We start from the raw sequence: 16852 nt of genomic DNA, 5'->3' as shown, positions 1-16852 counted from the left end.
CCTATGGCCCCCGTGGCTCCGCTGACTCCTCTCTTCCCACTATCCCCCCATTCACTCTACTGTAGCCGCACTGGCCTTACTGTTCGTAGAACACCCCAGGCATGTACCCACCTCAGGGCCGTTGCACTTGCTGGGCCTCAGCCTGGGACAGCCTCCCCCAGGTGGTCGCATTACCTGCCAGCCTCTGTCCCGCAGGTCTCTGCTCAAACATCCTATCAGCCATGCAAAATAGCCCTCCCAGCCTCGCAGTCTCTTTCCCTGCACCCAGTTTAACTTTTTCCCTCGCACTAGTCACCATCTGGCATAGTATCAGTTTGCTTATTTGTCTAATGTCTGTCTCCTCCCAGGAGAATATGCACTCCTGTGAGATCAGGAGTCTCTCCTGTCTTAATCATGCTCGGCGCCCAGAACAGTACCTGGCACATGGTATCCCCTCAATAAATATCGAGCGGCTGGTTGGCTCAGTTGGTTAGAGCGTGAGCTCTGAACAATAGGGTTACGGGTTCGATTCTCACCTGGGCCAGTGAGCTGCGCCCTCCACAACTAGATTGAAGACAACGAGCTGCCACTGAGCAGCCAGAGGGGCGACCGGATGGCTCAGCTGGTTAGAGCACGAGCTCTCAATAACAAGGTTGCCGGTTCAATTCCCACATGGGATGGTGGGCTGCACCGCGTGAAACTAATGATTGAAAATGGCGACTGGACTTGGAGCTGAGCTGCGCCCTCCACAACTAGATTGAAGGACAATGACTTGGAGCTGATGGGTCCTGGAGAAACACTCTGTTCCCCAACATTCCCTCCCCAAAAAATATGTGTTTAAAAAAAAAAAAAAAAAAAAAATATATATATATATATATATATATATATATTTTTTTTTTTTTTTTTTTTTTTTTTTTTGAATGGCTGAAGCAAGTAATGAATGCTAATATGGTAGAGTGGAGGATTAGGAAATCAGGGCAGGGAGAGGAGAGGATAAGAGGAAGAAAGAGTTATACATAAGAATAGACATGAAATAGATACACAGACGTGTCTGTGCACACAGATGGATGTATGAGACCACACACACATGCATGCATACACATGCACACACAGATCTGCTTATACACAAATGCAAAGCCAAATCTACATATACATGCACATATGCCCTTACACACGTGTACATGCACACAGAGCCCCTTACCAGCACTGCGTGCTGCCCTGCTTCCCCAACTCTACAGCCCTCTTCAGGCAAGGAGGGAAGCCTTTCCAGGCGACCTCACTGAGTGGGCAGTGAAACTCCACCAGCTCTGTTTCAAAGTTGATTTGGCTTCGGTCTCGTTGTAATCTGCTCCCGGATCAGTGCTCACAGGGGCACTGGCCCTGGTCTGAGGTCAGGACCTCTCACATTCTCCCAGGAAGTCCCACTGAGGCCCAACCCCCAGCACCGCACTCAGCTGTGGCTGCTTCCCCTGACCAGTATAACCTGCCGAGCTGAATTCTTGCTGGGCACTTTCAAACAATTCCAGTTATTTGAGGGAGGAGTGATACTGTGACTCTCAGGTGGAGCTGGTGGGGCAGGGTGGGTAGGGAGCAGGGGGGATGCCCTCAGGATGAGAGAGTCTCTAAGATGCTCGTTCTACACCTGAGAGCCCAGCCCTGTCCTCACCCCACCCCCAGCCTCAGTTCTCTGAGAACACTGCACTTCCTCAAACCTCCAGGCCTTTGCACCCGTGGTGACTTCTCCCTGAGGGGAGTGCCCTCCCCTCACTTCCCCAACTAGTGAACTCCTCTATATCCTTCAAGACCTCAGGCAGATGTCCCTGACACCTCCTGGCAGGGGCTCCCGCCATCCTCTGCGTGTCCTCTTCTCTCTGTTACCCTTATCTCCTTAGATGCCTGTCTCCCCCACTGGATGCTGATCTTTGAGGTCGGAAGCACAGTGACACCTCCAGACCCACTGCAGATCTCAGCACAGGGTCTGGCACAGATCACAGGCCTAGGGAATGCTTGTGGGATGAGGGAAAGGGATGGGGAGGGCATGGAGAGGCCTGGAGCACGGGCCAGAAGTCCTGGTTCAGGCACTACCTTGTCTGTGATCTTGAGCGAGTCACCCATCCTCTCTGGTCTGCCATCCTTGAGAGCCTATGAAGGGCTGTGAGGTGACCCTGACCTCAAAGGGAAAGGGTAGTGGTGCTTTGAAGGAGCTGCCATGGTCAAGCGCAGGCCAGGCTTGAGGTAGTGACCAGACAGGAGCAGAAGAGACAAAGAGTAAGGACTGGTGCTGCCTTTCTCATGACTTTAGTCTTTGCTGTCGCCAGCACTATTGTCACTGGCACCACCTCTAAGACCATCCTCACTATCTCCAAGATCACGACGCTCACAAACACCACGACGCTCACAAACACCACTGTCTCCCCCATTACTGCTCCAGCACCACCAGCACCATCGTGGTCATCAAAACTACTGCGTTCCCCAACACCCACACAACTTGACATCATCCTGCCTGCATGAGTGCGCCCGCACACACCCAGGATTTTTGTTCTTCTCCAAAGCAGAATTGTATCGTATTCACTCTGGACCTCCATCACCCAGCAAAGAACCTGGCACATTCCAGAAGCTCCATGTTGTGGACTGAAGAAAGGAAGGGCTGAGCAGATGAGGGTGTGGCCCCATGGTTTGGGCCCCACTTACTCGAGCTCACCTAACCAATAGAGAAAGCTGCAACAGGGCAGGGCCCAAGGTCTAAGATGGTCCCAATGACTCTCCTGTGTCACTGCCCCTGCCCTGGACAGTTCTATGGAAGCCTCTAGCCTGCACTCCCAGGACAGAGCATGTCAGGAAGCCCAAGACCCAATGAGAACTCAGAGAGCAAAGACCCCAGCCTCAGTTTCCCTATCTGTAAATGGGAATCATGTTCCTGCCTTTCAGGGCTGTTGGAAAGATGAAGTGAGTGACAGCAGAGAAGATAGCCAGCTCGGGGCTTGGCATCTGACAGGAGGCACTCCTTCAAGCCTGCCAGCCCTTTATCCCCAGCACCACATGGCTGCTGGAGATGGGTGTGTTGGTGTTTCTCCAGGGTCGGGGCTCTGCTGGTGGAGGCACTAAACCTTAAATTGCACTACTCTTGACCTAGACATGTGCCCTAGATTATCTCACTGGCCTTGTACACCAGCCCTGCAGATAAATAAATGGTGACTCACTCAAGGTTACCCAGCCAAGTGCAAAGACCCCAGGACCAATGGCTCCCATGGCCCCTTCAGCAGGGCAGGGGGCTTGAAGGGGTATTGTGAAGCCCTGAGCACCAGGTCATACCAGCTGCCTGGACCCGATGCCACCACCTTTCTGGGAAGCAGGGGACCAGAGCCTGGAAGTATCGAGCTTGGAGGTCTCCTAAGAAAGGGGTCTGCACAGCTCCTTGGATTGGTGAGCCTGGGCTGCCTGGGGAAGTTCTTCCTTCCATCTATCCTTAATTAGCACTGTGGTAACTGTGTGGTTTGGGGGTCATCCCTGCTCTGCCCCATCCCCACGCTCATAGGGAGACAGGAGTTTGGTGGTGCAAGCCAGAACCCACCCACCCCCGCCACCACTTCCTCTAGAAGATTAAAGGGGCCAGGTCTCCCTCACTCCTGCCTATCCCACCATCAGTGCAGGAGCAGCTTCCTGTTTACAGGGATGGGTGCCCATTGCTATGGTGACAGCAGGAGGTGCCCCCTCCAGGTGGCTGATATCAGGCCCAGCCCCTCCCTGGGCCTGCCCATAATCACTGCAGCCGCCTCTCCAGCAACTGGACTGGCAAAACCATCTGGTCTACGATCAAAGGAGCCGTGGGCAGGCACTGCCCAGGGACCTGGGCAAGGCAGCCCTTATCTCTCCCAGGCCCCGGGAACTTCCCAGACTCAGAACACCAGGAGCCCAGTGGGGCAGAAGGGGCAGGCCAGAGGGTGTGGGAACAGACACTTCCTGGGAGGTGGGGGAGGGACTTGGAACTCACCAGGAAAGAGGCCTGAGACTGAGGACAGGCAGGAGGGGTCGTCCCATGGTTCTCTATCCCTACTTGCGCCTCATCCTGCCTGGGCCCCAGCCAGCTGTGTGACCTGGGGCACAGCACGCCACTTCTCTGAGCCTCGGTCTCCTGGGCCGCCAGGTGGGAATCAGAGATGGCTGTGAAAACCCGAACGTGCAAAGGCCATTGGCGGGTACTCGGTCGTAATAACAGAGATGTTACCACTTATTGAGGACAAGCCCTTAAAGTGTATTCTTCTCATTTAATCCACGTGGCAACCTGAGATGTGGGCCCTCCTATCGTCCATATTTTACAGAAGAAAACACTGAAGTTCAGAGAGGTGAGGAAATTGCCCGAAATAGTACAGTTTATAAGTGGCTAGTAAATGTGAACTGTTAATGCTGCTATTTTCCTCCTATTACATTTTGGCTGAGCTCCTAACAGCCCTGACTGGTCCCTGACTCCATCCTCTCCCCACAGTCCATCCTGCCAGGCCACCAGCACGATCCTTGTCCATTAGTTCATTTTTCTTTCACTGAATGATTATTATCAATAACAATTACTAGTGACTAGTATTTATTAGCCCTTGATAATAACTAGCAAGTACTGAGCCAAGTGCTCTATAATCTTTGTGACAGAACCGTGTAATCTGAGGTCAGAACCATAGTAGGAATGAGGAAACGGAGGCCCAGAGGCTCCAATCGGACTGAACGTCCATTTCTGGAACATACTTCACTCTGCCTCATCGCTTGGTCATTGCCATGTTCTTCTCCCGCCCCTGGAACAGCTCATCCATTTACAGTTGGTATCTAGGCTGCGACATGGGGTCCTACGGGATAAGCATGATGTCTTTACTGTTGAGTTCCTAGCACAGAACCTTGAGTAAAGGAGACTTTGGGTCCGGAAACAATGCAGGACTTAATTAATAAAGGAATAACAGCTCAGAACCTGATTCCCATAAACTGGACAGAGCCTAAAAGACTATAATTGAGCCCCTGTGTTTTTCCAGATAAAACAATCTTGGCTCCTTTAGCATTCCCATATCATAACTTTAGAGCCCTGAGCTTCTAGGAGAGGAATACGTGAACGAGAGAATGAAAAAGTGACTGGATGAATTTGTGAGTGTGTGAGTGAGCAAGCAAGTTAGTGAGCTGGAATATGCATTAGAGATTTGTTGAAATTACGAAGCAAATTGGTGAATAGATGGATGTCAAGGGAAGGGAAGGAAGGGAGGATGGAAGGAAGAGGAAATGAAAGAACAAACCCATCCAGGTGGAGGGGCAACTCGAGCAGAGTCAAGTGCATGAGAGCAGGTCAGTCTCCTCCAATCCGCCAGCTTCCCAGAGAGATGCCCCAATCCCCACCCACAAGCCCCAGAACCACAGGCTCTATAGCGTTGACAAACTATGGCTCCTGGACCAAATCTGACTCACCGCCTGTCTTTGTAAATAAAGTTTTATTGGAACACAGCCACAATCATTCATTTATGTGTCGTCTACACCAGCAGAGTTGAGTAGTTGCAACTGAGCCTGTATAAAGCCTAAAATATTTTCTACCTGACCCTTTAGAGGAAGAGGTTGTCCCTCTCTCCAGTAGAGCCTCTTGCTGGAGGGACCTGAACTGGCATCCTGCCTGCGACCTTCCCAATGCTGCCTGGAATCCTACCCCTCTCCAGAGGGTCCACAGGACCCCACTTGTACACCTGGGATTGGGCCCTTAGCACCTCTCCAGGCAGCCCCTCCTGCCCTAGAGCAGCTCGGGCCTTTGCGAGCTCTTCCTTCTGCTGAGTGGAAATGCTCTCTCCTCCTTCTTGTCCTCACGCTGATCCCAACCTCCTGCCTTGACCGCGGGTGTTTACCCTGCCCTTTGCCCTGTAGCTCGTCCCCCACCAGCCAGGACAGCTCAGGCCCGGCTGGATCCCTTTCTCAACCAGGGAGGCAAGTGAGTCACCAAGTCTGGAGAGGGGACATCTGCTGGGCTCCGGCCCTCAGCTAATCTCCCTAATTCTGCGAGAGAGGCCCAAGCCACCCCTGCTGCCTCTTGTTTGTGCTTGGGCCTGGTGTGGAAGCGAGCCAGCTTGAGAGAGGAGATTCCCTCACCCAGAATTATAGGGTATTTGGACCCCAAGTGTTTAGTTCAAGTTTTGTCTTCGGCTCTTGGGATGATTTTGCAAAAGAGCTGGGGAAATCTGGCCTCAACTGGGCCTGTGTACCCGGAGGCAGCACTGTTCTCATTGGTCCCCCATGCAAATTCCTGTACCTACTTTATAGAACACAGCCAAGTTGTCCGGTTACCAGTCCAGGGCACCTGCTTTCCTGTGGCCTCTCTCATTCTGGAATCTTCTAGAATCATTTGAGAACCACATAAGCTTCAGTGAGTTGCTTTGGACCCCTTTCCACCATGCTCCATTGATGCCTTAGCCCCATTTCACAGATGGGAAGACTGACATACCTCCGATGTGCTGGGACTCAGGACTCACATTTCAGGGAGCAAGTCACTGTTGAGTGGGCACCTGGAGGAGCAGGGTATGGAGAAACAAGCTCCAGGGTATGGAGGGTTATGAAGCATGAGGCCTGAGTTCCTAAGCCCAGTGGGAGGGAGGAAAGGCATGCCAGGAAGGAACAGCATGGGCAAAGGTGTGGAGTCTAGAAGGCTTCTTCCCCACAGATTCTAAGTGATTTTTTTTTTCACCTCTGTTCAGTGTGCCCATTGCCTCTGTAACTAGGACTGCATGGAAAGAGGCCACAGACTTGGAGAGAAGAGGAGGGAAGGGGAGAAATAAATGAGGAAAGCATATCCGTTCTGAACACGGGCTCTGGAATCAGACTGACTGGGTACAGGCCTACGGCCACGTTTTAGCAGAGCCCCACTTTGCTCATCTGTCCAATGGGGCTCATAATGCTGAGCTCACAGCTTTTGGAGGGTGAAATGAGGTAATGTGTGTGAAATGCCGGGCCCACGGTCTGGCACAGGCCAGGTGCTTGGCCAGGGGACCCCCTTTCTTTCTACATGGACACAGCATGCTTATCACTTGCTATTTGAATCTAGAGCTTAGCCTGAGCCCCCGAGTGAGGTTATGTCTGATCACTGTGGTGTGAACCCTCCACCATCACCAGTTTAACTCAGCAAGGTCCGGGAGGGGTTACACCACTATGGATGCATACCTGGCCTGCAACTGCCCCCGTGGCGTCACCTGCGCACTTTAATGAAAAATTCACGGCGCGGAGCAGGGCCAGGCCAGACCAGGAAATTGCAAAGTCGCGGGCGTCTTACCTCAGCCCCACTGCACACTCTCTGCTTTTATAGCCCCACGTGTAATAACATAAAAGCATAATTTATTAAAGTATCACTTTAAGTGGAGATGGCAGAAGGGGGTCCATGCCCGGGGGGCTATGAGTGCCATATTGACCAGAGATGCCAAGACAGGGAAGGCAGTGTCCGTGCTCTCCTGCCTGCCAGTCATGGCTCATGGGGCAGTGGGCTGAAGGGCCAAGGAAGTGTCCAGGAAGCAGGAAACAGAGGCACATAACCTGGACACAAGAGCCAGGCTGCGTGGGTTTGAATTCTGGCTGTGTGACCTTGGATGGGTCAGTTGCCCTCTCTGAGATGCAGTTCCGTCTGTAAATGGGAGGCATTGCCAAGAGGTCCGTTTTTCCCAGATTGAAAGAAACTTCCAGGCAGTGAGCAGTGCCAGGAAATGGCCTGAAATCACCTCATTAAACACGGAAGGGTATTTACACTGGGAGAAACAAATATTTATCTCTGGACCAAGAAGGAGAAAGGTCTTTGGAACCCCAGTCCCATATCTGGCGCAGTCTTGCTTGGAGGGAAGGGAAGGGAAAGAGGAAGGGGGCGGAAGAAAGGGTGCAGGGAAGGAAGGGAGGCAGGGCTGGGAGTCAGGCAAGCCTGGGTTCAAATCCCCGCTCTGCCACCCCCCAGCGTTGTGACCCTGAGTGTGGATCCTCACGCTTCTTTGCCTCTACATCCTTCCGGGAAACAGGGCACCAAAAACACCACAACTTCTTGGGATGAAAGGAAGTTTCAGTGAGGTGATGTGTGAAACAAATAGGTGTTTGCTAATTACCAACTCTATGCCAGGCACTACCCAAGCTCTCAGATCCTACAGAGAAAACGACAAACCAGCAGCGGGTATTTTTATTAGGAAAAAGAGAATGGGGGCAGAACAGTCTTACCTGGTGACCTACAAAGGGGCTGGCAATCCGAGGGGGACAGGGCCACTAAGCACATGGCCCAGACGGCGTAAAAGAAAAGTGATATGTATGCACCAAATGACCAGACACACGGCAGGCATCTCCTGGCTTCTGTTGGCCCACCTTCCCCAAGGGAGTAATGGATGGGCTGCCTCACCGGGACAGGGTGCAAAGTTTCAGAACCCAGTTCAAGGCCTTAGTCTGACCAAAGAATTGTATTTGTGGTGTTTCCTACATGGAGGTCTGGTTGCTGAAATAGGAGACATGCTGGAATCCTGCTGGTTCTCTCCACCTGCACGGCTACCATTCTGGTCCAGGCCACCATCCTTTCCTGCCTGGTCTATTTTGGTAGCATCCTGGCTGATCCCCTTGCCTCCACCCTTGCCTCCGGCAGTCATTTCACAATAGCCAGTATGTTCTTCTACCTTGGACATGGTTGGGGGAGGCTGGGGCTGGCTAAGAAGAAGCCTGTGAAAAGGACTGAACTAGGAGGCATTAACACAAAGCAGGAGAGGAAGTGGTCAGATGTGGGAAGAACTTCCCGACTGCCATAAAGAATCATCTTCAATGCGTCCTCGGGAGAAGCTGCATAGGGTTCGCGCTTCCGGTCCTGCTATGAGGGAGTTGTTTGGTTTCTTGATGGGGCTGAGGCACAGGGTGGGCCCAGAAGACCCCAGAGAATTGTAGACACCAGAATATTGGCAAGCGGATGATGTGACCAGAGGACACCGGTGGTACAGGAGCAAAGGCCTCCCCCAAAGCACGTGGCGTGAGCAGCTGCCCTCCTGCCAGACCTTATTTATTTAAAGTTGTGGTTGTTACATTTGGTGTTTGTTGAAATGATTCTGGGGCTCTCCTCCCATGAGCTTGAGCTCTGGGGCCCACTGAGAACTTGAAAGTAAATTCGTCAGCCCAGCTAAGAGGAGGGCAAGAGCCCAGACCAGAGGACAGACTGAAGGGAAGGGCAGCTGGGGACAGGGTGGGGGAGACACACAGTCAGGGTCCCAGCCGGAAACTGACTCCCACAAAAGGAGTAACAGCACAGGGATTTTCAGAGGAGTAGGTGCAGTTAAGGGCAACCAACAAGGGCTGGTACTGCACATGGGACTGGCAAAGTGGGGAGCTGTTAGCACCCCCTCCCAAAGGGCCAGGGAGGGAGCAGTTACTGGAACCCAGAAGCTGTAGAGGAATGAGGCCAGCCTGTGGTCACTCTGCAGAGAAAGAGCAGGGGCTGCAGCTCCTCCCTTCCCATTGGCTGGAGCTAGGTGATGCAGAATGAGTTGTCATATCCCAAAGGCGGGGGCAGGTGAGAAGGGCAGAGTGACTGGGGGAGCAGCTCTCACAGGCCCTGGGGTTTCTCCTTCTGGACGGCAGAACTTGAGCAACCCATGGGTTTGAAATTTCCACGCAGCCTTGACCCACAGTTTCAGGTCTCTCCCAGTGACCTCCGGCTGCACGGAGCTCTGCTCCCTGGGGAGTAGGTTAAAGGGCCCCAAGCGCCTCCCTTGCAGTAGATATAAAGCACAGGTGCTGAGGGAAGAAAACCCTTCCCTACCTCCCTGCTTTTGCTCAACCTGTGTTCTCACTGAGTTTCTCTGCTCCCCACAGAGATCCTGGTCCTCTTATAAAACCCAGCTCGGATACCAGTCACTACTTGTTGAATTTAACAGCTATTTACTTATAACAAATATGTGCCAGAACCAAGCTGAATGGCTAAGATCACCTGAAGTCAATCCAGGCTCTGCTCTTTCAAAGTGTGTGCGTTCAGATAAGTGGCCTCCCCTCCTGAGCCTCCATTTCTTTATTGGAAATAATCCTGCCTCCATGAGGGGTGGAGATGAGGATTCAATAAGGCCCTGGGCACTGGCCTCAGTGTTGGAAGTACAGAGGTACTCAGGACTCATTGACTCTTGTCATTGCTCATACCTTCCTCACAGGGAAGAAACTGAGGCTCAGCGAGGGGCCGTGACCCACCCGGGGCACACAGGACAAGGGACCAAGCTGGGATCCCAACCCTAGTCTTACCCCAAAGCCAATCTTCTTGTCATTGCACCAGGCTGCCTCCTTCTGCAGGAAGCCTTCTTGGTTGCTGAAGGGAGGAGACATCTCTCCATCTAGGATGTCATTCCTATAACTAGAATAATAGCTATCATACGTATGGCCTTACTCCCTAGGTATCAGTGCTTGAATTCATTTCGTCCTCATAACAGTTCTCCAAGATCATTCCTGCTGTCATCCCCATTGATGAGGAATCTGTGGCCTAGAGAGGAATCTGAGGGTAAGTATCTTAGCCACTCGGATCAGCATTTGAACCCAGCCCTGACTCCTTCTCAGGCTTGCTCTGATGCATCCATCTCCCCACTAGACAGGAAGGAAACTGCCCAAAGTCTGGGCCCGCTGAGAGTCACCTCTCTTCCCCCAAGATCAAGGGCAGAGCCTTTCTTGGATATGGTTGGGTGAAGATGTTTTCTTAGGGCAAAGCTGATGGGAAAGGGAGGTGAGTGGTGAGAAAGGCCAGAACTAGAGTGGCCTCCACCTTTCAGCCCACCCCTCGGACCCGCTATTCTTTCCCAGATGGGCACCAACCTCCTTGGTGGTCAATCCCCCACTTCCACCCCACAGAAACTAGGTTCTCCTTCTGAAACGCAGATCTGCACCTGTCCCCTCCACCAATCTGATCAGACACATGCCTTCCCTACCTCCGAAACTCAGTTTCTCCATTTGTACAGGTAGGATGTGAACATCATGTTTTTTGGGGTGCTCAAACACTGTAGATATTTCTCTCTCTCTCTCTCTCTCTCTCTCTCTCTCTCTCTCTCTCTCTCTCTCTCTCTCTCTCTCTCTCTCTTGCACACGCACACACAGGGCCCATGCCAGCTCTCCCCAGGACACTGCGCTTCTCCATGGATTAAATTACCAACATTTCATCGGTGGGAGGAAGGGAGGTGGGGCAGGGGAAGGAGCTGTGAATTCCTCGCACCAAACCTGTCCCCGCGAGGCCTGGACCAAATGCCACAGTGTGTCTGTGCCCATCTGCCTCTGGGGTGGGGTACGGCTGGGGGTGGAAGTACAGGCAGGGAGAGGTTCCCCAAAATCGGAATGCCAAAGAAAAGACACCCAAGGAATCTCACACAGACTCACACACACACTCTTGTAGTCATAGGTGCACACACAGACGCTTAAGCACACACGCATGTGTCCTGCACACACATTGACACCCATATGCAATACTGTCTTTTATTCAGTCAACAAACACCCATGAAGCCAGTTTGCTAAGAAAGACTCGCCCTCCATCCCTCACTCTTTTGTGAAACACAGCCCCACCTTTGGTCACATCCTCCCGCACACACATACACACATCCCGGTCGCCCACACAGACTCACACACCCTAAGGCTTGAGCTGCAGGCTCCTTCCAAGGCCATGGGAGGGCCTAGCAACACGTGCACGATGCTCAAAGCCAAGAAAGGTAGGGAAAGCAGCAGCAGAGAAGTGTGCCAGGAAGTTAATTAATAAAAATATTATGATATTTTTCTGGATTTGGTAATGTTTGTGGTATTTCTCAGCTTTAAAATTGTGCAATTTGTTTTGGTTTCTTTTCTCATTTTAAAGACTCTTTCGTATTTGTACTTTTGTATTCTTTTTCATAAAGAAGGACCCCCAAATTGAATGCATTTTCCGCCTCACCAAGCCTGACGCTGCCCCTGCAAATACCCCGATGTTTAGTCAGATAGTCACTCATATGCTCACACTGTTGCACATGCGTTCACAGCCCCACATATTGGTAGGAGTCACACACGCCCTGGACACACAGTGTCTGTCTCACACCTGCCGTCCCATTCTCACTTCAGACAGGTGGGCAACCCAGGCACCTCCCGCTCACTGGGCCTCAGGACAGATCCCGTCACTCCATCCCTCGCGGGCTCCTGCCCTTCTGACCGTGGACACTTGGCACTGCCTGGCCCACCCCCAGCACTCACAGAACCACACCACTACTTCCCAAGGTGCCGGCCACTCACCCTCCTGCTGCACACCCAGAACGGGACCCTCCATGTACCCTGCGTCTGCCCCACAGCGCTGCACCCACTGCCACCTCAGCACGAAAGCACCACAACCCACAGAACATCCTGGGATTTCCTTGGAGACCTCCTCATTGCCCGATGGCAGCTGGCATTAATGAGAATTGGAATTATTCCTTCCTGGGTTCCAATCCTGTTTTCCCATCTGCACAATGGGGGATTAACCCTACCTCACACGCATGTTGTGAGGATGAACTGAGAGAACACAAGCAAAGCACAGAGCCAGGTCCCGGTCAGTACAAGGTAGGGGGTCAGTCTGTTTTCCTCTGGGCGACAGGCAGGAAGAGGGGCTGGGAGCCCGACCTCTCTGGACTGGCCCCTCCTCCAGCCCTCTGCTGGTCCAGCCCCCACTCCGTTGCCTCAGCCACATCACCCTCCCAGGCCACCCGAGCGCTGGGATCACCAGCGCACCTGCTTCCAAGGGCTCTAATTTCCTGTAAGTGTAAGAATTCAGGTCAGACACCGCCCGCGGCCCGTAGCCCCCCTCCCGACGGAAACCCATAAATAACCTGGCTCAGGCTGCCTGGCCCAGGCACGAGACTTTCTCTCCTCACTTACCATCACGCTGCGCCTCACCACAGCCCTGCAAGGCAGGTACAGAGATTGCCACTTATACACGGGAAACTGAGGCAGTCGAGGGGAACCTGAGTTTGAGATCCTGACCTTTGCACTAGAAGGAACTTCAAGATAGGCCCTTCCCATCCCCCATCCCCCAAATAAATACCCTCCGTCAGTCCCCAGGTGGCCAGTGACTTACACCTGAAATCCATTCATTAGCACAAATTTTTTCTGTAAAGGGCCAGATAGAAAATATTTTCAGAATTGAGGGCCAGGCAGTGTCGCAACTACTCTACTCTGTCGAAGTAGCCACAGACAACATGAATGGACATGGGTGTGTGCCAATGACACTTTTTAACAAAAACAGGAGGCAGGCCAGATTGGCCGTGGAAAGCCCTCCCCTGCATTGGTGTGCCAGACCCCTCCACGGCACTGTGCCAGAATCCAGTCAAGAATCCTAGCTGGTGAGAGCTCCAAGAGCCTTGGTCAGAGATTTCAGCTCAGCAGTGGCCAGAGGATGAAACTGAGGTCCAGAGAGGGTCACAGCGCGTCCCAGCCCCCTGGCTGCTCAGATGCCTTGTCCTCCAAGCTCAGGACTCACGGCGCCCATCTCAGTTCCCTCTGGTGCCTGGGATCGAGCTGGGCCCTTGTCTCGTCTCCCATACTGGACTGGGGATTCCCCAAGCACCAAGATTTGACATGGACCATCTCAGGGTCTCCGGGGCCCATCCAGTCCAGGGTCTACCACAGCTAGATGCTTAAGGAGAAAATATAGAATGGGGGCTCCAAACCCCTATTCCAGCCCAGAGACCTGGTTTCTCAGCTTCGGGATTACTGACATTTGGGGCCAGATAATTCTCTGCAGTGGGGGGCCTGTCCTGTTCATTGTAGGATGTTTAGCAACATCCCTGGCCTCGACCCTGTAGATGCCAAGAGAATAGCATGTAAACACACATACACATACACACCACCACCAACAGCACCACCACCACCAGTTGTGACAACCAAAAAGGTCTCCAGACATTGACAAATGTCCCCTGGGAGGCAACATCGCCCCCCATGAGAATCTGCCCTAAGCCAAGCTGAGGGCGAGAGCACACCCTATGTGATGACGGTCTCTTCCTTCCCTTACGCTGCCATGGCCCAGCTGAAAACCTGCCCCCACCTCTCCAGCGACCTCAGTCTCCACAGCCTGGGATGGGTCCATTCCATAGCTGCAGCTCAGGCCAGAGGGGGAGGGGAGGAGGAATGTGACCACAGCTGCAGGCTCCAAAAGTGCTGAGGAGACACCATGACGTTTCCCTGTGAGTCAGGAGCCAGGAATGTGTCGCCCAGAGTGGCCACGAGCCAGAGCCCCCCACACGCCACCCCCCTATCCACCCCCCAGAGCATCCACCTTTTATTAGAACAGAAAAGGCGGCAGGTGCCAGGTCTCCAAGAGCCTGTTAAGGACCCAATAAACTCCTTGAGAGATCGAGTGCCCAGCACTGGGGAGGGGGCCGCTGGACAGGAAGCTGCCCTGAGAAGCAGCCCCTGATCCTGGCCGGCCTGGGAGAAGGAGCAGGGCCGGAGCTCAAAACCATGAGATTCCAGCTCTCACTGGTCCAGCCCTGTCCTGGCTGTGTCACCTCAGGCTGGTCCCTCCAGCTGTCTGGCCTGCATTTTCTTCTTTTTAAAATTATTGCTTTTTATCTTTATTTGATTGAGGGTTTTTTATTTCAATTTTTGCTGGTAACAAAAGCCAACACACCACAAGCTAAAACTGTATAAAGCAAAGTGACTCCCATCCATCATCTCCCTCACTGTGAGTGACAACAGCTGCCTCAGAGCCCTCTGCAGGCCTCAGTTTTCAGATCTATAAAAGTGGGGCTCAGCCATGTGTCTTCCTCACAGGGTTTTGGGGGATTGAGAGTATGTGGGTGCTCTAAGATTACATGTTCCCTTCCTCTTCTCCTTTCCCCTCCATCCTGTTCCCCAGTTTTGGAGAGACCCAGCAAGCCCATCTTCCCGCCTGCCCCCCACATCCCTTCCCTATCTTCCTCATGGCTTTGCCAGCAACTCCTTGATTCCCCAGGAGCCCCAGCCTCACCCCCAGAGACCACCAGTCTCCTCCCCCTGGTCCTGTTTCCACAGACTCCCACCTGGACGCTTAGAATAACTTCAAAGGCCACACCTCCTCTGGGAAGCCCACCTGGATGGTTCATTTCCAACACAAATCAAGCAGGAACTGCAAGAAGCATCTCCATGGACCCTTGCCCTCATCCACCTGTCAGGTGCCAGGCCAGCCCCTTTGCAAACACTATGCCCTTTCATCCCCATATCACAGCTACGAGGCAGGAACAGTTACTCTCCTCAACTTCTAGTTCATGCATTTCCTACAGTGCCAGGAGACCAATCCAGATGTTTCAAAAGTCCGTAAGCACTATAGAAGCTTCTGATTATTTTTATATTATTTTTTGGAATTATAAATATTTCTTACAACTGCATCAAACCTTTGGTGAAGCAAAATAGATTAAAGAAACTACAAATAGATGATAAATAGGAGAGGATTGGTATGGAGTCAGTAAAAAGAAGTTGTCCTGCATGTGCGCGCGCACACACACGCACACACGCACACACACACACCCCTGAAACACTGTGGCTCGCCAGCCCTCTGTGTTACCTCCACTTCCCGGGGTCTCAATATGGCTGGCGGACAGGCGAGTTCTTCCCCTGACGCTGTGTTCCCCGCACCTCTAGACTTAGAATTCTATCTTTAGTCTCCTTCTTATACCTGGCCCCAGAGCCAGCTTTTCACTGACTGGTAAGTGGGGATTTTTCATTTTTAAAAACTCTGGGGCAGAGATAAAGGCAATTGTGGGGGCTCGGGACCAAGTCCTGGGTGACATGTCAGGGGACCTGAGCACTGGCCTGCCACTGTGGGGGGCTCTGGGGTCTCAGTTCTAAGGCACCTCCCCCGGGAAGGGTCTTCCTCCCACAGAGCATGTGTCCTTCTCCCTTTCAGCTGCTTCCATCTCTATCCTGCAGACGCCTATGAACATTGGGTTTGCAAAGCACTGTCCACTGTTTATGGTCCTTCATGCAGGAATATCGTGGTCCCCATTTTACAGATGAAGAAGCAGGGCTCTAGAAGGGTTAAGCCACGTGTCTGGGGCTTCTCCTACCAGTCCTTACCCCAGACCTTGCCCAGGCTGGATCCAGTCTCGCCTTCTTCCCAGAAGCCCTGCCTCAGCAGGTCTCAGTGAGAGTGTGTGGCCAAAGAAGCTTTTCCCCAGGGCCCAGGCCATGCCAGGAAGGCGCCAGCACCAGCCCCAGAGGGTCAATGGGCGGGGCAGGAGCCCAGCCATTCTCAGGGGCTTCCATGTACACGCTAACCCTCTCACTCTGCACCTCTGGCAGGCACTACCCCCAAACAGCAGCCCAACAGCAGCTGGGTGAGTCCTGGCAGAAAAGCCAAGGCAAGCAGGGGTATCAGCTGCTCTCCTGGCCTCAGCTCAGGACCAGAGCGGGCCAGCCTTAGGGCCCACCTGTGCCAGTGTGACTTCCAGGCACCAACCGGCCCCTGCTGACCCTCCTATCCCCATTTCCCCCCCGGGGCTCTCTACTCCCATGGGCTGTGCTCTGGGAGCAAATATGCCCTCTGGACCAGTCTAGTAATAACTAGTAATAACCCCAACACTACTACTCCTGTTGCCAGGAATCCAGGGAACTCCCTTTCTCGAATCTTAGCTACTGAATCATCCCTCCCCAAAATCAGAAATATTTTAATAATTCTTTGTATTCTCAGAGTCCTAGAAAGTTAGAATTCTTCCTTTAATCTTAGAACATTGGAACCATTCCGGTTGTCCCTAGAACCTTAAAGAATAAGGCTGGGTTTGTTTGTTTGTTTTGTTATTTTTTCTTTTTGCCAAGATGATGGAAGTCCAGAGCTGGATACGACCTGAGGTCTCCAAATGATACAGATGAGAACTGAGGCCCAGAGACGGAGAGTGTGACTTGCCCAAGGTCACACAGTGAGATGGTG

This window comes from Rhinolophus sinicus, chromosome 14 (genome assembly GCF_057876585.1).
Source record: "Rhinolophus sinicus isolate RSI-liver-muscle chromosome 14, RSI-T2T, whole genome shotgun sequence".
NCBI classification, from domain to species: Eukaryota; Metazoa; Chordata; class Mammalia; order Chiroptera; family Rhinolophidae; genus Rhinolophus; species Rhinolophus sinicus.
This window is presented reverse-complemented; position numbering follows the sequence as displayed.